Source organism: Pseudophryne corroboree, unplaced genomic scaffold (genome assembly GCF_028390025.1).
Source record: "Pseudophryne corroboree isolate aPseCor3 unplaced genomic scaffold, aPseCor3.hap2 scaffold_729, whole genome shotgun sequence".
In the NCBI taxonomy this organism is placed as follows: domain Eukaryota; kingdom Metazoa; phylum Chordata; class Amphibia; order Anura; family Myobatrachidae; genus Pseudophryne; species Pseudophryne corroboree.
The window spans coordinates 164,633-187,492 of NW_026970310.1; the positions used below are offsets into that span (position 1 = coordinate 164,633).

The window sequence follows — 22,860 nt, forward strand, 5'->3', positions numbered from 1 at the left end:
GGCCTGCCACAGAATGTGCAAGCTGAATTGTACTACAAATCCAACGAGCAATCGTCTGCTTAGAAGCAGGAGCACCCAGCTTGCTGGGTGCATACAGGATAAACAGCGAATCAGATTTTCTGACTCCAGCCGTCCTGGAAACATATATTTTCAGGGCCCTGACTACGTCCAGCAACTTGGAATCCTCCAAGTCCCTAGTAGCCGCAGGCACCACATATGAAAAATTAGGTAAGGGCTTTTATAGGATAAAGCCGCCAATTCTGAGACACGATGTACAGAGAGCCAACGTAAAAAATAACAATGTTTATTAATAAAACATATAAAAAGATTAATTGTCAAATAACCGGTGAAAAATATATATAAATATATATAAGAACATTCTACCTTTGAGAAAGTCACGTGAACGTGACGAAACGCGTCAGGACCCGCCCCTATCCACACTCAGCTCAGGTGAAATCTTCCAGGTGTTCCTTGGTCCCCACTGCACCCTCCTTCTACAGCATCCGACATCAGCGGCTTCAGCGCACACGCCGCCACGACCGGGTTGTGAGAGAGACGGTCCATTCCTTTCCGCTGCACAGCGTATATGGGCATTGCAGGACATTGAAGCCGAGGACGCTCGGCTCTTACCAGCCCATTTTGGAAAGGTATTGAATATCAATTTCAACTGAGGGACTTTTTTATTCATTAGGATCCTACCAACACACCTGGTATTTATCAACTATCTAACAAGTGAATCACTGAACTTTTCACCCCAATAAGCTGAGTCATTACAATATACCACTAGTTCACGTCTAGTGACTGTTCTTATATATATTTGTATATATTTTTCACCGGTTATTTGACAATTAATCTTTTTATATGTTTTATTAATAAACATTGTTATTTTTTACGTTGGCTCTCTGTACATCATGTTTCGTTCCTGATATTCAGCGCAGCCGTTTGTTCTTTTTCTATGCTATCACCACAATACTACACATAGTATTCCGGCAAGCGCAGACTATCAGGAACATAAAATTGTGATTATTTAATTCTATGAAACACGTATTGGTTTTCACTTTTTATTTTGATGATTAGGCGCTCGTTTGTTGCAGTTTTTTGTTTTGGTCAATTCTGAGACACGCCTGGCTGAAGCCAGGGCTAACAGCATTACCACTTTCCATGTGAGATATTTTAAGTCCACAGTGGTGAGTGGTTCAAACCAATGTGATTTTAGGAATCCCAAAACTACATTGAGATCCCAAGGTGCCACTGGAGGCACAAAAGGAGGCTGTATATGCAGTACTACCTTGACAAACGTCTGAACTTCAGGAACAGAAGCCAGTTCTTTTTGGAAGAATATTGACAGGGCCGAAATTTGAACCTTAATGGACCCTAATTTGAGGCCCATAGACAGTCCTGTTTGCAGGAAATGCAGGAAACGACCCAGTTGAAATTCCTCTGTAGGGGCCTTCCTGGCCTCGCACCACGCAACATATTTACGCCAAATACGGTGATAATGTTGTATGGTTACATCCTTCCTGGCTTTGATCAGGGTAGGGATGACTTCATCCGGAATGCCTTTTTCCTTCAGGATCCGGCGTTCAACCGCCATGCCGTCAAACGCAGCCGCGGTAAGTCTTGGAACAGACATGGTCCCTGCTGGAGCAGGTCCTTTCTTAGAGGTAGAGGCCACGGGTCTTCCGTGAGCATCTCTTGAATTTCCGGGTACCAAGTCCTTCTTGGCCAATCCGGAGCCACGAGTATAGTCTTTACTCCTCTCCTTCTTATGATTCTCAGTACTTTTGGTATGAGAGGAAGAGGAGGGAACACATACACTGACTGGTACACCCACGGTGTTACCAGAGAGTCCACAGCTATTGCCTGAGGGTCCCTTGACCTGGCGCAATATCTGTCCAGCTTTTTGTTGAGGCGGGACGCCATCATGTCCACCCTTTGGTTTTTCCCAACGGTTCACAATCATGTGGAAGACTTCTGGGTGAAGTCCCCACTCCCCCGGGTGAAGATCGTGTCTGCTGAGGAAGTCTGCTTCCCAGTTGTCCACTCCCGGAATGAACACTGCTGACAGTGCTATCACATGATTCTCCGCCCAGCGAAGAATCCTTGCCACTTCCATCATTGCCCTCCTGCTTCTTGTGCCGCCCTGTCTGTTTACGTGGGCGACTGCCGTGATGTTGTCCGACTGGATCAACACCGGCTGACCCTGAAGCAGAGGTCTTGCCTGACTTAGGGCATTGTAAATGGCCCTTAGTTCCAGGATATTTATGTGAAGTGACGTTTCCATGCTTGACCACAAGCCCAGGAAATTTCTTCCCTGTGTGACTGCTCCCCAGCCTCTCAGGCTGGCATCCGTGGTCACCAGGACCCAATCCTGAATGCCGAATCTGCGGCCCTCTAGGAGATGAGCACTCTGTAACCACCACAGGAGAGACATCCTTGTCCTTGGAGACAGGGTTATCCGCTGATGCATTTGAAGATGCGATCCGGACCATTTGTCCAGCAGATCCCACTGAAAAGTTCTTGCATGGAATCTGCCGAATGGAATCGCTTCGTAAGAAGCCACCATCTTTCCCAGGACCATTGTGCATTGTACTGACACTTGGCCTGGTCTTAGGAGGTTCCTGACTATGTCGGATAACTCCTTGGCTTTCTCCTCCGGGAGAAACACCTTTTTCTGTACTGTGTCCAGAATCATCCCTAGGAACAGCAGACGTGTCGTCGGAATCAGCTGCGATTTTGGAATATTTAGAATCCATCCGTGCTGTCGTAGTACTACTTGAGATAGTGCTACTCCGACCTCTAACTGTTCTCTGGACCTTGCCTGCTTACTTTGTGCCTTCCAATGCACAATGCAAACTACAGGTAGTGCTGCAGGGCCCACACCCTTTTACTTGCCGTACAGAGCAGCTCTGGAGCTGTTACAGTGCCCAGCTGCTGCAAGAAATCAGCTTGAATGCTTCAGGGGCTGGGGCATAGCCAACATGAGCCCCACACCGAAGGAGGGTGGAGGTGTTTAATGCGAACTAGGGGTCATCCAAGCGCCGCAAAAGGCCGCCATGCCCTGCACGCCCCTTTTCTCTTTTCATATGCAGACGAGGGTTGAAGCCAACTTTGACTCACTGCTTGGATGACATCACCGTATGCAAATCCATCTGCTGCAGGCCTTCCCCCAGGAATGCTTGCACTAGTTGTTGCATTTGGTTTGTTGTTTGACCCACTGCTTGGATGACATCACCGTATGCAAATCCATCTGCTGCAGGCCTTCCCCCAGGAATGCTTGCACTAGTTGTTGCATTTGGTTTGTTGTTTGGGGGTGCTTCATTATTAGGCAGCCTTCTGCCCTCCCATGTTCATCTGAAAATTTGTGTTCTCCCTGCAGTTGTTGTCCCCAGATGAGAGTTCCCTTGTGCTGCCTCAGTTGAATCTCCTTTACTTGACAGAGATGTGCCTGAGCAGCGGCCCTCCCCAGCCCTATCCCAAATCATACTTATTTTGCATAGGAGATACCATGGTCATGAAGATTGTTCTCCCAGGGTGAGGTTCATTCATTGCATTCTGGGTATGCTGACCCCTGTGATTTCCCCAAATGTGGGAAACTCGACTGCATTATTTGTGGTAGTGGGGGACTGTGTTTGTGCTTTCCTCTGGTCAGCTCTGGTAAAAGTCAGATTTATTTGTCTCAGATCTTCCTCTAGCCTTGTTCTTCTTTCGAGAGTTCCCTTGTGCTGCCTCAGTTGGATCTCCTTCACTTGACAGGGGGGTACCCGAGCAGCGACCCTCCCCAGCTCTAGCCCAACTTCTACTTACCTGGCAGGTGAGATACTATGATCATGTAGGTGCTTCTCCCAGGGCAAGGCTCACCCATTGCACTCTGGGTGTGCTGCTCCTGCGATTTCCCCAAATGTGGGAAACTTGACTGCATAATTTGTGTTTCCCCTGGTCGGCTCTCATATAATTCAGATCTCTTTGTCTCAGGTCTCTCTCCAGCCTAGTTTGCTGTCTGTTTCCACTTCTTTTTTCATGAGCCCTCCCTTTTATACCCTTGTGCACTATCCTGACTTCTCCTCCTGTCTGCTTACTTTGTGCCTTCCAATGCACAATGCAAACTACAGGTAGTGCTGCAGGGCCCACACCCTTTTACTTGCCGTACAGAGCAACTCTGGAGCTGTTACAGTGCCCAGCTGCTGCAAGAAATCAGCTTGAATGCTTCAGGGGCTGGGGCATAGCCAACATGAGCCCAACACCGAAGGAGGGTGGAGGTGTTTAATGTGAACTAGGGGTCATCCAAGCGCCGCAAAAGGCCGCCATGCCCTGCACGCCCCTTTTCTCTTTTCATATGCAGACGAGGGTTGAAGCCAACTTTGACCCACTGCTTGGATGACATCACCGTATGCAAATCCATCTGCTGCAGGCCTTCCCCCAGGAATGCTTGCACTAGTTGTTGCATTTGGTTTGTTGTTTGGGGGTGCTTCAGTATTAAGCAGCCTTCTGCCCTCCCATGTTCATCTGAAAATATGTGTTCTCCCTGCAGTTGTTGTCCCCAGATGAGAGTTCCCTTGTGCTGCCTCAGTTGAATCTCCTTTACTTGACAGAGATGTGCCTGAGCAGCGGCCCTCCCCAGCCCTATCCCAAATCATACTTATTTTGCATAGGAGATACCATGGTCATGAAGATTGTTCTCCCAGGGTGAGGTTCATTCATTGTATTCTGGGTATGCTGACCCCTGTGATTTCCCCAAATGTGGGAAACTCGACTGCATTATTTGTGGTAGTGGGGGACTGTGTTTGTGCTTTCCTCTGGTCAGCTCTGGTAAAAGTCAGATTTATTTGTCTCAGATCTTCCTCTAGCCTTGTTCTTCTTTCGAGCGTTCCCTTGTGCTGCCTCAGTTGGATCTCTTTCACTTGACAGGGGGGTGCCCGAGCAGCGACCCTCCCCAGCTCTAGCCCAACTCCTACTTACCTGCCAGGTGAGATACTATGATCATGAAGGTGCTTCTCCCAGGGCAAGGCTCACCCATTGCACTCTGATTTCCCCAAATGTGGGAAGCTTGACTGCATAATTTGTGTTTCCCCTGGTCGGCTCTCGTATAATTCAGATCTCTTTGTCTCAGGTCTCTCTCCAGCCTAATTTGCTGTCTGTTTCCACTTCTTTTTTCATGAGCCCCTCCCTTTTATACCCTTGTGCACTATCCTGACTTCTCCTCCTGTCTGCTTTCTTTGTGCCTTCCAATGCACAATGCAAACTACAGGTAGTGCTGCAGGGCCCACACCCTTTTACTTGCCGTACAGAGCAGCTCTGGAGCTGTTACAGTGCCCAGCTGCTGCAAGAAATCAGCTTGAATGCTTCAGGGGCTGGGGCATAGCCAACATGAGCCCCACACCGAAGGAGGGTGGAGGTGTTTAATGCGAACTAGGGGTCATCCAAGCGTCGCAAAAGGCCGCCATGCCCTGCACGCCCCTTTTCTCTTTTCATATGCAGACGAGGGTTGAAGCCAACTTTGACCCACTGCTTGGATGACATCACCGTATGCAAATCCATCTGCTGCAGGCCTTCCCCCAGGAATGCTTGCACTAGTTGTTGCATTTGGTTTGTTGTTTGGGGGTGCTTCAGTATTAGGCAGCCTTCTGCCCTCCCATGTTCATCTGAAAATATGTGTTCTCCCTGCAGTTGTTGTCCCCAGATGAGAGTTCCCTTGTGCTGCCTCAGTTGAATCTCCTTTACTTGACAGAGATGTGCATGAGCAGCGGCCCTCCCCAGCCCTATCCCAAATCATACTTATTTTGCATAGGAGATACCATGGTCATGAAGATTACTCTCCCAGGGTGAGGTTCATTCATTGCATTCTGGGTATGCTGACCCCTGTGATTTCCCCAAATGTGGGAAACGCGACTGCTTTATTTGTTGGTAGTGGGGGGACTGTGTTTGTGCTTTCTTCTGGTCAGCTCTGGTAAAAGTCAGATTTCTTTGTCTCAGATCTTCCTCTAGCCTTGTTCTTCTTTCGAGAGTTCCTTTGTGCTGCCTCAGTTGGATCTCCTTCACTTGACAGGGGGGTGCCCGAGCAGCGACCCTCCCCAGCTCTTGCCCAACTCCTACTTACCTGCCAGGTGAGATACTATGATCATGAAGGTGCTTCTCCCAGGGCAAGGCTCACCCATTGCACTCTGGGTGTGCTGCCCCTGCGATTTCCCCAAATGTGGGAAACTTGACTGCATAATTTGTGTTTCCCCTGGTCGGCTCTCGTATAATTCAGATCTCTTTGTCTCAGGTCTCTCTCCAGCCTAGTTTGCTGTCTGTTTCCACTTCTCTTTTCTTGAGCCGCTCCCTTCTATGCCCTTGCGCACTATCCTGACTTCTCCCGTCTGCTTACTTTGTGCCTTCCTACGCACAATGCGAACTACAGGTAGTGCTGCAGGGCCCACACCCTTTTAGTTGCCTTACAGAGCAGCTCTGGAGCTGTTACAGTGCCCAGCTGCTGCAAGAAATCAGCTTGAATGCTTCAGGGGCTGGGGCATAGCCAACATGAGCCCCACACCGAAGGAGGGTGGAGGTGTTTAATGCGAACTAGGGGTCATCCAAGCGCCGCAAAAGGCCGCCATGCCCTGCATAACCCTTTTCTCTTTTCATATGCAGATGAGGGTTCCAGCCAACTTTGGCCCACTGCTTGGATGACATCACCGTATGCAAATCCGTCTTCTGCAGACCTTCACCCAGGAATGCTTTTACTAGTTGTTGCATTTGGTTTGTTGTTTGGGGGTGCTTCAGTATTAGGCAGCCTTCTGTCCTCCCATGTTCATCTGAAAATATGTGTTCTCCCTGCAGTTGTTGTCCCCAGATGAGAGTTCCCTTGTGCTGCCTCAGTTGAATCTCCTTTACTTGACAGAGATGTGCCTGAGCAGCGGCCCTCCCCAGCCCTATCCCAAATCATACTTATTTTGCATAGGAGATACCATGGTCATGAAGATTGTTCTCCCAGGGTGAGGTTCATTCATTGCATTTTGGGTATGCTGACCCCTGTGATTTCCCCAAATTTGGGAAACTCGACTGCATTATTTGTGGTAGTGGGGGACTGTGTTTGTGCTTTCCTCTGGTCAGCTCTGGTAAAAGTCAGATTTCTTTGTCTCAGATCTTCCTCTAGCCTTGTTCTTCTTTCGAGAGTTTCCTTGTGCTGCCTCAGTTGGATCTCCTTCACTTGACAGGGGGGTGCCCGAGCAGCGACCCTCCCAAGCTCTAGCCCAACTCCTACTTACCTGCCAGGTGAGATACTATAATCAGGAAGGTGCTTCTCCCAGGGCAAGGCTCACCCATTGCACTCTGGGTGTGCTGCTCCTGCGATTTCCCCAAATGTGGGAAACTTGACTGCATAATTTGTGTTTCCCCTGGTCGGCTCTCGTATAATTCAGATCTCTTTGTCTCAGGTCTCTCTCCAGCCTAGTTTGCTGTCTGTTTCAACTTCTCTTTTCTTGAGCCGCTCCCTTCTATGCCCTTGCGCACTATCCTGACTTCTCCCGTCTGCTTACTTTGTGCCTTCCAATGCACAATGCATACTACAGGTAGTGCTGCAGGGCCCACACCCTTTTACTTGCCGTTCAGAGCAGCTCTGGAGCTGTTACAGTGCCCTGCTGCTGCAATAAATCAGCTTGAATGCTTCAGGGGATGGGGCATGGCCAACATGAGCCCCACACCAAAGGAGGGTGGGGGTGTTTAATGCGAACTAGGGGTCATCCAAGCACCGCAAAAGGCCGCCATGCCCTGCACGCCCCTTTTCTCTTTTCATATGCAGATGAGGGTTGAAGCCAACTTTGACCCACTGCTTGGATGACATCACCGTATGCAAATCCGTCTTCTGCAGAACTTACCCCAGGAATGCTTGCACTAGTTGTTGCATTTGGTTTGTTGTTTGGGGGTGCTTCAGTATTAGGCAGCCTTCTGCCCTCCCATGTTCATCTGAAAATATGTGTTCTCCCTGCAGTTGTTGTCCCCAGATGAGAGTTCCCTTGTGCTGCCTCAGTTGAATCTCCTTTACTTGACAGAGATGTGCATGAGCAGCGGCCCTCCCCAGCCCTATCCCAAATCATACTTATTTTGCATAGGAGATACCATGGTCATGAAGATTACTCTCCCAGGGTGAGGTTCATTCATTGCATTCTGGGTATGCTGACCCCTGTGATTTCCCCAAATGTGGGAAACGCGACTGCTTTATTTGTTGGTAGTGGGGGACTGTGTTTGTGTTTTCCTCTGGTCAGCTCTGGTAAAAGTCAAATTTCTTTGTCTCAGATCTTCCTCTAGCCTTGTTCTTCTTTCGAGAGTTTCCTTGTGCTGCCTCAGTTGGATCTCCTTCACTTGACAGGGGGGTGCCCGAGCAGCGACCCTCCCCAGCTCTAGCCCAACTCCTACTTACCTGCCAGGTGAGATACTATGATCATGAAGGTGCTTCTCCCAGGGCAAGGCTCACCCATTGCACTCTGGGTGTGCTGCCCCTGCGATTTCCCCAAATGTGGGAAACTTGACTGCATAATTTGTGTTTCCCCTGGTCAGGTCTCGTATAATTCAGATCTCTTTGTCTCAGGTCTCTCTCCAGCCTAGTTTGCTGTCTGTTTCAACTTCTCTTTTCTTGAGCCGCTCCCTTTTATACCCTTGTGCACTATCCTGACTTCTCCTCCTGTCTGCTTACTTTGTGCCTTCCAATGCGCAATGCAAACTACAGGTAGTGCTGCAGGGCCCACACCCTTTTACTTGCCTAACAGAACAGCTCTGGAGCTGTTACAGTGCCAAGCTGCTGCAAGAAATCAGCTTGAATGCTTCAGGGGATGGGGCATGGCCAACATGAGCCCCACACCGAAGGAGGGTGGGGGTGTTTAATGCGAACTAAGGGTCATCCAAGCGCCGCAAAAGGCCGCCATGCCCTGCATACCCCTTTTCTCTTTTCATATGCAGATGAGGGTTCCAGCCAACTTTGGCCCACTGCTTGGATGACATCACCGTATGCAATTCCGTCTTCTGCAGAACTTCCCCCAGGAATGCTTGTACTAGTTGTTGCATTTGGTTTGTTGTTTGGGGGTGCTTCAGTATTAGGCAGCCTTCTGCCCTCCCATGTTCATCTGAAAATATGTGTTCTCCCTGCAGTTGTTGTCCCCAGATGAGAGTTTCCTTGTGCTGCCTCAGTTGAATCTCCTTTACTTGACAGAGATGTGCATGAGCAGCGGCCCTCCCCAGCCCTATCCCAAATCATACTTTTTTTGCATAGGAGATACCATGGTCATGAAGATTGTTCTCCCAGGGTGAGGTTCATTCATTGCATTTTGGGTATGCTGACCCCTGTGATTTCCCCAAATGTGGGAAACTCGACTGCATTATTTGTGGTAGTGGGGGACTGTGTTTGTGCTTTCCTCTGGTCAGCTCTGGAAAAAGTCAGATTTCTTTGTCTCAGATCTTCCTCTAGCCTTGTTCTTCTTTCGAGAGTTCCCTTGTGCTGCCTCAGTTGGATCTCTTTCACTTGACAGGGGGGTGCCCGAACAGCGACTTTCCCCAGCTCTAGCCCAACTCCTACTTACCTGCCAGGTGAGATACTATGATCATGAAGGTGCTTCTCCCAGGGCAAGGCTCACCCATTGCACTCTGGGTGTGCTGCCCCTGCGATTTCCCCAAATGTGGGAAACTTGACTGCATAATTTGTGTTTCCCCTGGTCGGCTCTCGTATAATTCAGATCTCTTTGTCTCAGGTCTCTCTCCAGCCTAGTTTGCTGTCTGTTTCCACTTCTCTTTTCTTCAGCCGCTCCCTTCTATACCCTTGTGCACTATCCTGACTTCTCCTCCCATCTGCTTACTTTGTGCCTTCCAATGCACAATGCAAACTACAGGTAGTGCTGCAGGGCCCACACCCTTTTACTTGCCTTACAGAGCAGCTCTGGAGCTGTTACAGTGCCCAGCTGCTGCAAGAAATCAGCTTGAATGCTTCAGGGGATGGGGCATGGCCAACATGAGCCCCACACCAAAGGAGGGTGGAGGTGTTTAATGCGAACTAGGGGTCATCCAAGCACCGCAAAAGGCCGCCATGCCCTGCACGCCCCTTTTCTCTTTTCATATGCAGATGAGGGTTGAAGCCAACTTTGACCCACTGCTTGGATGACATCACCGTATGCAAATCCGTCTTCTGCAGAACTTCCCCCAGGAATGCTTGGACTAGTTGTTGCATTTGGTTTGTTGTTTGGGGGTGCTTCAGTATTAGGCAGCCTTCTGCCCTCCCATGTTCATCTGAAAATATGTGTTCTCCCTGCAGTTGTTGTCCCCAGATGAAAGTTCCCTTGTGCTGCCTCAGTTGAATCTCCTTTACTTGACAGAGATGTGCATGAGCAGCGGCCCTCCCCAGCCCTATTCCAAATCATACTTTTTTTGCATAGGAGATACCATGGTCATGAAGATTTTTCTCCCAGGGTGAGGTTCATTCATTGCATTTTGGGTATGCTGACCCCTGTGATTTCCCCAAATGTGGGAAACTTGACTGCATTATTTGTGGTAGTGGGAGACTGTGTTTGTGCTTTCCTCTGGTCAGCTCTGGTAAAAGTCAGATTTCTTTGTCTCAGATTTTCCTTTAGCCTTGTTCTTCTTTCGAGAGTTCCCTTGTGCTGCCTCAGTTGGATCTCCTTCACTTTACAGGGGGGTACCCGAGCAGCGACCCTCCCCAGCTCTAGCCCAACTCCTACTTACCTGCCAGGTGAGATACTATGATCATGAAGGTGCGTCTCCCAGGGCAAGGCTCACCCATTGTACTCTGGGTGTGCTGCTCCTGCGATTTCCCCAAATGTGGGAAACTTGACTGCATAATTTGTGTTTCCCCTGGTCGGCTCTCGTATAATTCAGATCTCTTTGTCACAGGTCTCTCTCCAGCCTAGTTTGCTGTCTGTTTCCACTTCTCTTTTCTTCAGCCGCTCCCTTCTATACCCTTGTGCACTATCCTGACTTCTCCTCCCGTCTGCTTACTTTGTGCCTTCCAATGCACAATGCAAACTACAGGTAGTGCTGCAGGGCCCACACCCTTTTACTTGCCTTACAGAGCAGCTCTGGAGCTGTTACAGTGCCCAGCTGCTGCAAGAAATCAGCTTGAATGCTTCAGGGGCTGGGGCATAGCCAACATGAGCCCCACACCGAAGGAGGGTGGAGGTGTTTAATGCAAACTAGGGGTCAGACAAGCGCCGCAAAAGGCCACCATGCCCTGCACGCCCCTTTTCTGTTTTCATATGCAGACGAGGGTTGAAGCCAACTTTGACCCACTGCTTGGATGACATCACCATATGCAAATCCATCTGCGGCAGGCCTTCCCCCAGGAATGCTTGCACTAGTTGTTGCATTTGGTTTGTTGTTTGGGGGTGCTTCAGTATTAGGCAGCCTTCTGCCCTCCCATGTTCATCTGAAAATATGTGTTCTCCCTGCAGTTGTTGTCCCAAGATGAGAGTTCCCTTTTGCTGCCTCAGTTGAATCTCCTTTACTTGACAGAGATGTGCATGAGCAGCGGCCCTCCCCAGCCCTATTCCAAATCATACTTATTTTGCATAGGAGATACCATGGTCATGAAGATTTTTCTCCCAGGGTGAGGTTCATTCATTGCATTTTGGGTATGCTGACCCCTGTGATTTCCCCAAATGTGGGAAACTTGACTGCATTATTTGTGGTAGTGGGAGACTGTGTTTGTGCTTTCCTCTGGTCAGCTCTGGTAAAAGTCAGATTTCTTTGTCTCAGATTTTCCTTTAGCCTTGTTCTTCTTTCGAGAGTTCCCTTGTGCTGCCTCAGTTGGATCTCCTTCACTTTACAGGGGGGTACCCGAGCAGCGACCCTCCCCAGCTCTAGCCCAACTCCTACTTACCTGCCAGGTGAGATACTATGATCATGAAGGTGCTTCTCCCAGGGCAAGGCTCACCCATTGTACTCTGGGTGTGCTGCTCCTGCGATTTCCCCAAATGTGGGAAACTTGACTGCATAATTTGTGTTTCCCCTGGTCGGCTCTCGTATAATTCAGATCTCTTTGTCTCAGGTCTCTCTCCAGCCTAGTTTGCTGTCTGTTTCCACTTCTCTTTTCTTCAGCCGCTCCCTTCTATACCCTTGTGCACTATCCTGACTTCTCCTCCCGTCTGCTTACTTTGTGCCTTCCAATGCACAATGCAAACTACAGGTAGTGCTGCAGGGCCCACACCCTTTTACTTGCCTTACAGAGCAGCTCTGGAGCTGTTACAGTGCCCAGCTGCTGCAAGAAATCAGCTTGAATGCTTCAGGGGATGGGGCATGGCCAACATGAGCCCCACACCAAAGGAGGGTGGAGGTGTTTAATGCGAACTACGGGTCATCCAAGCACCGCAAAAGGCCGCCATGCCCTGCACGCCCCTTTTCTCTTTTCATATGCAGATGAGGGTTGAAGCCAACTTTGACCCACTGCTTGGATGACATCACCGTATGCAAATCCGTCTTCTGCAGAACTTCCCCCAGGAATGCTTGCACTAGTTGTTGCATTTGGTTTGTTGTTTGGGGGTGCTTCAGTATTAGGCAGCCTTCTGCCCTCCCATGTTCATCTGAAAATATGTGTTCTCCCTGCAGTTGTTGACCCAAGATGAGAGTTCCCTTGTGCTGCCTCAGTTGAATCTCCTTTACTTGACAGAGATGTGCATGAGCAGCGGCCCTCCCCAGCCCTATTCCAAATCATGCTTATTTTGCATAGGAGATACCATGGTCATGAAGATTTTTCTCCCAGGGTGAGGTTCATTCATTGCATTTTGGGTATGCTGACCCCTGTGATTTCCCCAAATGTGGGAAACTTGACTGCATTATTTGTGGTAGTGGGAGACTGTGTTTGTGCTTTCCTCTGGTCAGCTCTGGTAAAAGTCAGATTTCTTTGTCTCACATTTTCCTTTAGCCTTGTTCTTCTTTCGAGAGTTCCCTTGTGCTGCCTCAGTTGGATCTCCTTCACTTTACAGGGGGGTACCCGAGCAGCGACCCTCCCCAGCTCTAGCCCAACTCCTACTTACCTGCCAGGTGAGATACTATGATCATGAAGGTGCTTCTCCCTGGGCAAGGCTCACCCATTGTACTCTGGGTGTGCTGCTCCTGCAATTTCCCCAAATGTGGGAAACTTGACTGCATAATTTGTGTTTCCCCTGGTCGGCTCTCGTATAATTCAGATCTCTCTGTCTCAGGTCTCTCTCCAGCCTAGTTTGCTGTCTGTTTCCACTTCTCTTTTCTTCAGCCGCTCCCTTCTATACTCTTGTGCACTATCCTGACTTCTCCTCCCGTCTGCTTACTTTGTGCCTTCCAATGCACAATGCAAACTACAGGTAGTGCTGCAGGGCCCACACCCTTTTACTTGCCTTACAGAGCAGCTCTGGAGCTGTTACAGTGCCCAGCTGCTGCAAGAAATCAGCTTGAATGCTTCAGGGGCTGGGGCATAGCCAACATGAGCCCCACACCGAAGGAGGGTGGAGGTGTTTAATGCAAACTAGGGGTCAGACAAGCGCCGCAAAAGGCCACCATGCCCTGCACGCCCCTTTTCTGTTTTCATATGCAGACGAGGGTTGAAGCCAACTTTGACCCACTGCTTGGATGACATCACCATATGCAAATCCATCTGCGGCAGGCCTTCCCCCAGGAATGCTTGCACTAGTTGTTGCATTTGGTTTGTTGTTTGGGGGTGCTTCAGTATTAGGCAGCCTTCTGCCCTCCCATGTTCATCTGAAAATATGTGTTCTCCCTGCAGTTGTTGTCCCCAGATGAGAGTTCCCTTGTGCTGCCTCAGTTGAATCTCCTTAACTTGACAGAGATGTGCCTGAGCAGCGGCCCACCCCAGCTCTATCCCAAATCATACTTATTTTGCATAGGAGATACCATGGTCATGAAGATTATTCTCCCAGGGTGAGGTTCATTCATTGCATTCTGGGTATGCTGACCCCTGTGATTTCCCCAAATGTGGGAAACTCGACTGCTTTATTTGTGGTAGTGGGGGACTGTGTTTGTGTTTTCCTCTGGTCAGCTCTGGTAAAAGTCAGATTTCTTTGTTTCAGATCTTCCTCTAGCCTTGTTCTTCTTTTGAGAGTTCCCTTGTGCTGCCTCAGTTGGATCTCCTTCACTTGACAGGGGGGTGCCCGAGCAGAGACCCTCCCCAGCTCTAGCCCAACTCCTACTTACCTGCCAGGTGAGATACTATGATCATGATGGTGCTTCTCCCAGGGCAAGGCTCACCCATTGCACTCTGGGTGTGCTGCCCCTGCGATTTCCCCAAATGTGGGAAACTTGACTGCATAATTTGTGTTTCCCCTGGTCGGCTCTCGTATAATTCAGATCTCTTTGTCTCAGGTCTCTCTCCAGCCTAGTTTGCTGTCTGTTTCCACTTCTCTTTTCTTCAGCCGCTCCCTTCTATACCCTTATGCACTATCCTGACTTCTCCTCCCGTCTGCTTACTTTGTGCCTTCCAATGCACAATGCAAACTACAGGTAGTGCTGCAGGGCCCACACCCTTTTAGTTGCCTTACAGAGCAGCTCTGGAGCTGTTACAGTGCCCAGCTGCTGCAAGAAATCTGCTTGAATGCTTCAGGGGATGGGGCATGGCCAACATGAGCCCCACACCAAAGGAGGGTGGAGGTGTTTAATGCGAACTAGGGGTCATCCAAGCACCGCAAAAGGCCGCCATGCCCTGCACGCCCCTTTTCTCTTTTCATATGCAGATGAGGGTTGAAGCCAACTTTGACCCACTGCTTGGATGACATCACCGTATGCAAATCCGTCTTCTGCAGAACTTCCCCCAGGAATGCTTGCACTAGTTGTTGCATTTGGTTTGTTGTTTGGGGGTGCTTCAGTATTAGGCAGCCTTCTGCCCTCCCATGTTCATCTGAAAATATGTGTTCTCCCTGCAGTTGTTGTCCCCAGATGAGAGTTCCCTTGTGCTGCCTCAGTTGAATCTCCTTTACTTGACAGAGATGTGCATGAGCAGCGGCCCTCCCCAGCCCTATTCCAAATCATACTTATTTTGCATAGGAGATACCATGGTCATGAAGATTGTTCTCCCAGGGTGAGGTTCATTCATTGCATTTTGGGTATGCTGACCCCTGTGATTTCCCCAAATGTGGGAAACTTGACTGCATTATTTGTGGTAGTGGGGGACTGTGTTTGTGCTTTCCTCTGGTCAGCTCTGGTAAAAGTCAGATTTCTTTGTCTCAGATTTTCCTCTAGCCTTGTTCTTCTTTCGAGAGTTCCCTTGTGCTGCCTCAGTTGGATCTCCTTCACTTTACAGGGGGGTACCCGAGCAGCGACCCTCCCCAGCTCTAGCCCAACTCCTACTTACCTGCCAGGTGAGATACTATGATCATGAAGGTGCTTCTCCCAGGGCAAGGCTCACCCATTGCTCTGGGTGTGCTGCTCCTGCGATTTCACCAAATGTGGGAAACTTGACTGCATAATTTGTGTTTCCCCTGGTCGGCTCTCGTATAATTCAGATCTCTTTGTCTCAGGTCTCTCTCCAGCCTAGTTTGCTGTCTGTTTCCACTTCTCTTTTCTTGAGCCGCTCCCTTCTATGCCCTTGCGCACTATCCTGACTTCTCCTCCTGTCTGCTTACTTTGTGCCTTCCAACGCACAATGCGAACTACAGGTAGTGCTGCAGGGCCCACACCCTTTTACTTGCCTTACAGAGCAGCTCTGGAGCTGTTACAGTGCCCAGCTGCTGCAAGAAATCAGCTTGAATGCTTCAGGGGCTGGGGCATAGCCAACATGAGCCCCACACCAAAGGAGGGTGGAGGTGTTTAATGCAAACTAGGGGTCAGCCAAGCGCCGCAAAAGGCCACCATGCCCTGCACGCCCCTTTTCTCTTTTCATATGCAGACGAGGGTTGAAGCCAACTTTGACCCACTGCTTGGATGACATCACCATATGCAAATCCATCTGCGGCAGGCCTTCCCCCAGGAATGCTTGCACTAGTTGTTGCATTTGGTTTGTTGTTTGGGGGTGCTTCAGTATTAGGCAGCCTTCTGCCCTCCCATGTTCATCTGAAAATATATGTTCTCCCTGCAGTTGTTGTCCCCAGATGAGAGTTCCCTTGTGTTGCCTCAGTTAAATCTCCTTTACTTGACAGAGATGTGCATGAGCAGCGGCCCTCCCCAGCCCTATTCCAAATCATACTTATTTTGCATAGGAGATACCATGGTCATGAAGATTTTTCTCCCAGGGTGAGGTTTATTCATTGTATTTTGGGTATGCTGACCCCTGTGATTTCCCCAAATGTGGGAAACTTGACTGCATTATTTGTGGTAGTGGGAGGCTGTGTTTGTGATTTCTTCTGGTCAGCTCTGGTAAAAGTCAGATTTCTTTGTCTCAGATTTTCCTTTAGCCTTGTTCTTCTTTCGAGAGTTCCCTTGTGCTGCCTCAGTTGGATCTCCTTCACTTTACAGGGGGGTACCCGAGCAGCGACCCTCCCCAGCTCTAGCCCAACTCCTACTTACCTGCCAGGTGAGATACTATGATCATGAAGGTGCTTCTCCCAGGGCAAGGCTCACCCATTGTACTCTGGGTGTGCTGCTCCTGCGATTTCCCCAAATGTGGGAAACTTGACTGCATAATTTGTGTTTCTCCTAGTCGGCTCTCGTATAATTCAGATCTCTTTGTCTCAGGTCCCTCTCCAGCCTAGTTTGCTGTCTGTTTCCACTTCTCTTTTCTTCAGCCGCTCCCTTCTATACCCTTGTGCACTATCCTGACTTCTCCTCCCGTCTGCTTACTTTGTGCCTTCCAATGCACAATGCAAACTACAGGTAGTGCTGCAGGGCCCACACCCTTTTACTTGCCTTACAGAGCAGCTCTGGAGCTGTTACAGTGGCCAGCTGCTGCAAGAAATCAGCTTGAATGCTTCAGGGGCTGGGGCATAGCCAACATGAGCCCCACACCGAAGGAGGGTGGAGGTGTTTAATGCAAACTAGGGGTCAGTCAAGCGCCGCAAAAGGCCACCATGCCCTGCACGCCCCTTTTCTGTTTTCATATGCAGACGAGGGTTGAAGCCACCTTTGACCAACTGCTTGGATGACATCACCACAAATCCATCTGCGGCAGGCCTTCCCCCAGGAATGCTTGCACTAGTTGTTGCATTTGGTTTGTTGTTTGGGGGTGCTTCAGTATTAGGCAGCCTTCTGCTCCACCCTCCTTTGGTGTGGGGCTCATGTTGGCCATGTCCCATCCCCTGAAGCATTCAAGCAGATTTCTTGCAGCAGCTGGGCACTGTAACAGCTCCAGAGACGCTCTGTAAGGCAAGTAAAAGGGTGTGGGCCCTGCAGCACTACCTGTAGTTTGCATTGTGCATTGGAAGGCACAAAGTAAGCAGACGGGAGGAGAAGTCAGGATAGTGCACAAGGGTATAGAAGGGAGCGGCTGAAGAAAAGAGAAGTGGAAACAGACAGCAAACTAGGCTGGAGAGAGATCTGAGACAAAGAGATCTGAATTATACGAGAGCCGACCAGGGGAAACACAAATTATGCAGTCAAGTTTCCCACATTTGGGGAAATCGCAGGGGCAGCACACCCAGAGTGCAATGGGTGAGCCTTGCCCTGGGAGAAGCACCTTCATGATCATAGTATCTCACCTGGCAGGTAAGTAGGAGTTGGGCTAGAGCTGGGGAGGGTCGCTGCTCGGGCACCCCCCTGTTAAGTGAAGGAGATCCAACTGAGGCAGCACAAGGGAACTCTCGAAAGAAGAACAAGGCTAAAGGAAAATCTGAAACAAAGAAATCTGACTTTTACCAGAGCTGACCAGAAGAAATCACAAACACAGCCTCCCACTACCACAAATAATGCAGTCGAGTTTCCCACATTTGGGGAAATCACAGGGGTCAGCATACCCAAAATGCAATGAATGAACCTCACCCTGGGAGAAAAATCTTCATGACCATGGTATCTCCTATGCAAAATAAGTATGATTTGGAATAGGGCTGGGGAGGGCCGCTGCTCATGCACATCTCTGTCAAGTAAAGGAGATTCAACTGAGGCAGCACAAGGGAACTCTCATCTTGGGACAACAACTGCAGGGAGAACATATATTTTCAGATGAACATGGGAGGGCAGAAGGCTGCCTAATACTGAAGCACCCCCAAACAACAAACCAAATGCAACAACTAGTGCAAGCATTCCTGGGGGAAGGCCTGCCGCAGATGGATTTGCATATGGTGATGTCATCCAAGCAGTTTGTCAAAGTTGGCTTCAACCCTCGTCTGCATATGAAAAGAGAAAAGGGGCGTGCAGGGCATGGTGGCCTTTTGCGGCGCTTGGCTGACCCCTAGTTTGCATTAAACACCTCCACCCTCCTTTGGTGTGGGGCTCATGTTGGCTATGCCCCAGCCCCTGAAGCATTCAAGCTGAATTCTTGCAGCAGCTGGGCACTGTAACAGCTCCAGAGCTGCTCTGTAAGGCAAGTAAAAGGGTGTGGGCCCTGCAGCACTACCTGTAGTTCGCAGATGGATTTGCCGCCATAGAATGCGCCTGCTGAATCGTGTTACAGATCCAGAGAGCAATAGTCTGCTTTGAAGCAGGGGTGCCAATCTTGTTGGCTGCATACAGGACAAACAGTGCTTCTGTTTTTCTGACTCTAGCCGTTCTGGCCACGTAAATTTTCAAAGCCCTGACCACATCAAGGGACTCGGAATCCTCCAAGTCACGCGTAGCCACAGGCATCACAATAGGTTGGTTCATATGAAAGGATGATTCCACTTTTAGCAGGAATTGAGGACGGGTCTGCAATTCCGCTGCCACCGCGCTACAACCCCGGCCGACGCAATTGCCGGTCTGAGTAAGGTACCAGAATGTGTGTAAATGGACTTTAGGGTAACCTCCTGCTTGCGGTCAGCAGGGTCCCTGATGGTAGCCGTATCCTGGGATGGCAGCGCTACCTTTTTGGATAAGCGTGTCAATGCTTTATCCACCCTAGGGGAGGATTCCCACTGTATCCTGTCCATTGGCGGGAAAGGATACGCCATAAGAATCCTTTTGGGAATCTGCAGCTTTTTGTCTGGAGATTCCCAAGCTTTTTCACATAATTCGTTCAACTCATGTGAGGGGGGAAAGGTTATCTCAGGTTTCTTTCCCTTATACATGTGTACCCTCGTGTCAGGGACAGGGGACTCTGTGATGTGCAAAACATCTTTTAGTGCAATAATCATATATCGAATACATTTAGCCAATTTTGGCTGTAACTTTGCATCATCGTAGTCGACACTGGAGTCAGAATCCGTGTCGGTATCTGTGTCAACTATTTGGGATAGTGGGCGCTTTTGAGACCCCGAAGGTCCCTGCGACATAGGGACAGGCATGGGTTGACTCCCTGACTGTTCCCTAGCTTCAGCTTTGTCTAATCTCTTGTGTAATAAGTTTACATTAGCACTTAAAACATTCCACATATCCATCCAGTCAGGTGTCGGCGTTGTCGATGGAGACACCACATTAATTTGCTCCTGCTCCTCTCTAGGAGAGCCTTCTACCTCAGACATGTCGACACACGTGTACCGACACACCATACACTCAGGGAATCCTCTTATCTGAGGACAGTTCCCCAACAAGGCCCTTTGGAGAGACAGAGAGAGAGAGTATGCCAGCACACACCCCAGCGCTATATGACCCAGGAAAAAAACACAATAATTTTATGTTTACCCAGTAGCGCTGTATTTCCATATATATATGCGCCTAATTATGTGCCCCCCTCTTCTTTAAGACCCTCTTTCTACCGTGGTATAAGCAGGGGAGAGTCCGTGGAGCTTCCCCTCAGCGGTGCTGTGGAGAAAATGGCGCTGGTGAGTGCTGAGGGAGAAGCCCCACCCCCTCAGCGACGGGCTTCTGTCCCGCTCAAATATAGTAAAAAAAAGGCGGGGGCTCTTATATATATATACAGTGCCTAGCTGCATATATATTTATTTTGCCAAAGAGAGGTCTATATTGCTGCCCAGGGCGTCCCCCCTGCGCCCTTCACCCTTACACTGACTGCCGTGTGAGAGGTGTATGGGAGCAATGGAGCACAGCTTTACTGCTGTGCGTTACCTCAGTGAAGATCATGAAGTCTTCCGCCGCCTCTGAAGTCTTCTTTTCTTCTCATACTCACCCGGCTTCTATCTTCCGGCTCTGCGAGGGGGACGGCGGCGCGGCGCTGGGACGGACGGCGAGGGTGAGACCTGCGTACCGATCCCTCTGGAGCTAATGCTGTACAGTAGCCTAAGAAGCAGAGCCTATCAACTCACAGAAGTAGGTGTGCATCTCTCCCCTCCGCCCCTCGATGCAGGGAGTCTGTTGCCAGCAGGCTCCCTGAAAATAAAAAAATCTAACAAATATACTTTCTGTCAGGAAACTCAGGAGAGCTCCCTGAAAAGCACCCAGTCTCCTCTGGGCACAGTAGTAAACTGAGGTCTGGAGGAGGGGCATAGAGGGAGGAGCCAGTGCACACCCAGATCTAAAGTCTTTCTTAAAGTGCCCATGTCTCCTGCGGAGCCCGTCTATCCCCCATGGTCCTTACGGAGTCCCCAGCATCCTCTAGGACGTAAGAGAAAAATTATGCTGGCAGAAAAATCCAATTGAGTGATTAAACAGCTCCAGAGCTGCTCTGTAAGGCAAGTAAAAGGGTGTGGGCCCTGCAGCACTACCTGTAGTTTGCATTGTGCATTGGAAGCCTAGTTTGCTGTCTGTTTCCACTTCTTTTTTCTTGAGCCCCTCCCGTCTATACCCTTGTGCACTATCCTGACTTCTCTTCCCGTCTGCTTACTTTGTGCCTTCCAAAGCACAATGCAAACTACAGGTAGTGCTGCAGGGCCCACACCCTTTTACTTGCCTTACAGAGCAGCTCTTGAGCTGTTACAGTGCCCAGCTGCTGCAAGAAATCAGCGTGAATGCTTCAGGGGCTGGGGCATGGCCAACATGAGCCCCACACCGAAGGAGGGTGGGGGTGTTTAATGCGAACTAGGGGTCTCGCACAATGCGAACTACAGGTAGTGCTGCAGGGCCCACACCCTTTTACTTGCCTTACAGAGCAGCTCTGGAGCTGTTACAGTGCCCAGCTGCTGCAAGAAATGTGAACTAGGGGTCATCCAAGTGCCGCAAAAGGCCGCCATGCCCTGCACGCCCCTTTTCTCTTTTCATATGCAGACGAGGGTTGAAGCCAACTTTGACCCACTGCTTGGATGACATCGCCATATGCAAATCCATCTGCTGCAGGCCTTCCCCCAGGAATGCTTGCACTAGTTGTTGCATTTGGTTTGTTGTTTGGGGGTGCTTCAGTATTAGGCAGCCTTCTGCCCTCCCATGTTCATCTGAAAATATGTGTTCTCCCTGCAGTTGTTGTCCCCAGATGAGAGTTCCCTTGTGCTGCCTCAGTTGAATCTCCTTTACTTGACAGAGATGTGCCTGAGCAGCGGCCCTCCCCAGCCCTATCCCAAATCATACTTATTTTGCATAGGAGATACCATGGTCATGAAGACTGTTCTCCCAGGGAGCGGTTCATTCATTGCATTCTGGGTATGCTGACCCCTGTGATTTCCCCAAATGTGGGAAACTCGACTGCATTATTTAATGCGAACTAGGGGTCATCCAAGCACCGCAAAAGGCCGCCATGCCCTGCATACCCCTTTTCTCTTTTCATAAGCAGACGAGGTTTGAAGCCAACTTTGACCCACTGCTTGGATGACATCACTTGCTGCCTTTCCAATGAAGCAAGTTTAATTTAATAATAGGTGAAAAACCATCCCTACAAAGGTGTTAATCAGATACTTGGCTTTGTGGACACTTTTCAGAGCACAAATTTGTTAGCATAAAATAAAGCCAGAAAATGAAGAGCTGTTTAATCACTCAATTGGATTTTTCTGCCAGCATATTTCTTTTTCTCTGCAACCCACTGCTAAATTGTGCTTCCTAGCTGTTTTTATAAAATCACTGAATCAAATCTAACTCTGATTACATCAGAGAAGGCCAGGTACCCTACACCATAACAGGGGGTTTGAAATTTTGACTTGTCTACTTAAAGATCACCAAAATCTGATAACAAGGTCAATTAAGTCTCTGGGTGGGATTGAACCACCAACCTTTTGGTTAATAGCCTTACACACTAACTGATTGCGCCACAGCAACACTTTGCAAAAGTCCATACTGACAAAGGCTAATAAGCATTCATCTAGAACGATTAATAGAAACATTTTAAAAAGTCAATAATGTGGAGAGTTTTTGTAAGATGTTTCTTCCATCAACCAATGAAGAAACACATTGGTACTTTCCCATGATGAGTGAGTGCTTCAGGATCTTTTGCACTTACATGTGCAGCAGAGTACTGTAATGGAAGTGCTGGGTCCATAACCCAGAGGTAGGCAGATTGAAACTATCCTCTGCTATATGCATTTTTTTTTGTTAATTAAAGTAATCCAAAACTGGGATTGATATTTTTGCTCTTTTATTTTTACTTAAAGTACAATAACTTTTACCATTTTAATTTGTTTTAATAGTATATTGACAGTATTGTTTTCTTTCAAAAATCCAATTAATTTTCTTTACCCGATTATTAAAATGGTAATTGACAAAAACAAACTACATTGTCACCAGAAGAGCAATACAAAATGTACAAGTGATATATTAAAATCATCTTTCCAGCTTGAATTTCAATGATGCATTGGGGCAACGATTTTGTGAGAAACATCTTCACCCTTAAATAAAGATTTTCTTAATTCCTTACCTGTGTGCTAATTAGATATCACCTTGTTTTCATATTAAACAGACTTCCACATGAGAAAACAGCAAAGATGCAGTGGCGTTAATGTTTCCTGGTGTCAACCTGTATTATTTCCGTAGATATTGAAATGAGGATGCATCTTGCTGCCTTTCCAATGAAGC

At 48.9% G+C, this 22,860-nt stretch overlaps 23 non-coding genes and 3 pseudogenes across 23 annotated transcripts; 24 read left to right on the plus strand and 2 right to left on the minus strand.

The window, feature by feature from the left end:
- The first annotated feature begins 3,483 nt into the window (after positions 1-3,483).
- LOC135040102 (U1 spliceosomal RNA) lies at positions 3,484-3,647 on the plus strand. Its single transcript, XR_010234047.1, has one exon. It is a non-coding gene; the product is annotated as a U1 spliceosomal RNA (small nuclear RNA).
- A 152-nt stretch (positions 3,648-3,799) lies between these two features.
- LOC135040129 (U1 spliceosomal RNA) lies at positions 3,800-3,941 on the plus strand (annotated as a pseudogene).
- A 694-nt stretch (positions 3,942-4,635) lies between these two features.
- LOC135040088 (U1 spliceosomal RNA) lies at positions 4,636-4,799 on the plus strand. Its single transcript, XR_010234035.1, has one exon. It is a non-coding gene; the product is annotated as a U1 spliceosomal RNA (small nuclear RNA).
- A 972-nt stretch (positions 4,800-5,771) lies between these two features.
- On the plus strand, positions 5,772-5,937 carry LOC135040131 (U1 spliceosomal RNA). The gene has a single exon (XR_010234073.1). It is a non-coding gene; the product is annotated as a U1 spliceosomal RNA (small nuclear RNA).
- Positions 5,938-6,089: 152 nt separating this feature from the next.
- On the plus strand, positions 6,090-6,252 carry LOC135040137 (U1 spliceosomal RNA). Its single transcript, XR_010234079.1, has one exon. It is a non-coding gene; the product is annotated as a U1 spliceosomal RNA (small nuclear RNA).
- Positions 6,253-6,923: 671 nt separating this feature from the next.
- LOC135040125 (U1 spliceosomal RNA) lies at positions 6,924-7,087 on the plus strand. Its single transcript, XR_010234069.1, has one exon. It is a non-coding gene; the product is annotated as a U1 spliceosomal RNA (small nuclear RNA).
- A 152-nt stretch (positions 7,088-7,239) lies between these two features.
- On the plus strand, positions 7,240-7,402 carry LOC135040082 (U1 spliceosomal RNA). The gene has a single exon (XR_010234031.1). It is a non-coding gene; the product is annotated as a U1 spliceosomal RNA (small nuclear RNA).
- A 671-nt stretch (positions 7,403-8,073) lies between these two features.
- Positions 8,074-8,238, plus strand: LOC135040063 (U1 spliceosomal RNA). Its single transcript, XR_010234013.1, has one exon. It is a non-coding gene; the product is annotated as a U1 spliceosomal RNA (small nuclear RNA).
- Positions 8,239-8,390: 152 nt separating this feature from the next.
- Positions 8,391-8,553, plus strand: LOC135040059 (U1 spliceosomal RNA). Its single transcript, XR_010234008.1, has one exon. It is a non-coding gene; the product is annotated as a U1 spliceosomal RNA (small nuclear RNA).
- Positions 8,554-9,227: 674 nt separating this feature from the next.
- Positions 9,228-9,391, plus strand: LOC135040098 (U1 spliceosomal RNA). The gene has a single exon (XR_010234043.1). It is a non-coding gene; the product is annotated as a U1 spliceosomal RNA (small nuclear RNA).
- A 152-nt stretch (positions 9,392-9,543) lies between these two features.
- On the plus strand, positions 9,544-9,706 carry LOC135040138 (U1 spliceosomal RNA). Its single transcript, XR_010234080.1, has one exon. It is a non-coding gene; the product is annotated as a U1 spliceosomal RNA (small nuclear RNA).
- Positions 9,707-10,380: 674 nt separating this feature from the next.
- LOC135040127 (U1 spliceosomal RNA) lies at positions 10,381-10,544 on the plus strand. The gene has a single exon (XR_010234071.1). It is a non-coding gene; the product is annotated as a U1 spliceosomal RNA (small nuclear RNA).
- Positions 10,545-10,696: 152 nt separating this feature from the next.
- Positions 10,697-10,859, plus strand: LOC135040084 (U1 spliceosomal RNA). The gene has a single exon (XR_010234032.1). It is a non-coding gene; the product is annotated as a U1 spliceosomal RNA (small nuclear RNA).
- A 674-nt stretch (positions 10,860-11,533) lies between these two features.
- Positions 11,534-11,697, plus strand: LOC135040117 (U1 spliceosomal RNA). Its single transcript, XR_010234061.1, has one exon. It is a non-coding gene; the product is annotated as a U1 spliceosomal RNA (small nuclear RNA).
- A 152-nt stretch (positions 11,698-11,849) lies between these two features.
- LOC135040070 (U1 spliceosomal RNA) lies at positions 11,850-12,012 on the plus strand. Its single transcript, XR_010234020.1, has one exon. It is a non-coding gene; the product is annotated as a U1 spliceosomal RNA (small nuclear RNA).
- Positions 12,013-12,686: 674 nt separating this feature from the next.
- On the plus strand, positions 12,687-12,850 carry LOC135040124 (U1 spliceosomal RNA). Its single transcript, XR_010234068.1, has one exon. It is a non-coding gene; the product is annotated as a U1 spliceosomal RNA (small nuclear RNA).
- Positions 12,851-13,002: 152 nt separating this feature from the next.
- Positions 13,003-13,165, plus strand: LOC135040062 (U1 spliceosomal RNA). The gene has a single exon (XR_010234012.1). It is a non-coding gene; the product is annotated as a U1 spliceosomal RNA (small nuclear RNA).
- Positions 13,166-13,839: 674 nt separating this feature from the next.
- LOC135040109 (U1 spliceosomal RNA) lies at positions 13,840-14,003 on the plus strand. Its single transcript, XR_010234054.1, has one exon. It is a non-coding gene; the product is annotated as a U1 spliceosomal RNA (small nuclear RNA).
- A 152-nt stretch (positions 14,004-14,155) lies between these two features.
- On the plus strand, positions 14,156-14,318 carry LOC135040066 (U1 spliceosomal RNA). Its single transcript, XR_010234016.1, has one exon. It is a non-coding gene; the product is annotated as a U1 spliceosomal RNA (small nuclear RNA).
- A 674-nt stretch (positions 14,319-14,992) lies between these two features.
- LOC135040096 (U1 spliceosomal RNA) lies at positions 14,993-15,156 on the plus strand. Its single transcript, XR_010234041.1, has one exon. It is a non-coding gene; the product is annotated as a U1 spliceosomal RNA (small nuclear RNA).
- A 152-nt stretch (positions 15,157-15,308) lies between these two features.
- LOC135040092 (U1 spliceosomal RNA) lies at positions 15,309-15,469 on the plus strand. Its single transcript, XR_010234038.1, has one exon. It is a non-coding gene; the product is annotated as a U1 spliceosomal RNA (small nuclear RNA).
- Positions 15,470-16,143: 674 nt separating this feature from the next.
- Positions 16,144-16,307, plus strand: LOC135040122 (U1 spliceosomal RNA). The gene has a single exon (XR_010234066.1). It is a non-coding gene; the product is annotated as a U1 spliceosomal RNA (small nuclear RNA).
- A 152-nt stretch (positions 16,308-16,459) lies between these two features.
- On the plus strand, positions 16,460-16,605 carry LOC135040079 (U1 spliceosomal RNA; annotated as a pseudogene).
- Positions 16,606-17,446: 841 nt separating this feature from the next.
- Positions 17,447-17,609, minus strand: LOC135040139 (U1 spliceosomal RNA). Its single transcript, XR_010234081.1, has one exon. It is a non-coding gene; the product is annotated as a U1 spliceosomal RNA (small nuclear RNA).
- Positions 17,610-17,761: 152 nt separating this feature from the next.
- Positions 17,762-17,925, minus strand: LOC135040120 (U1 spliceosomal RNA). The gene has a single exon (XR_010234064.1). It is a non-coding gene; the product is annotated as a U1 spliceosomal RNA (small nuclear RNA).
- Positions 17,926-21,422: 3,497 nt separating this feature from the next.
- LOC135040090 (U1 spliceosomal RNA) lies at positions 21,423-21,601 on the plus strand (annotated as a pseudogene).
- The last annotated feature ends 1,259 nt before the right edge of the window (positions 21,602-22,860 follow it).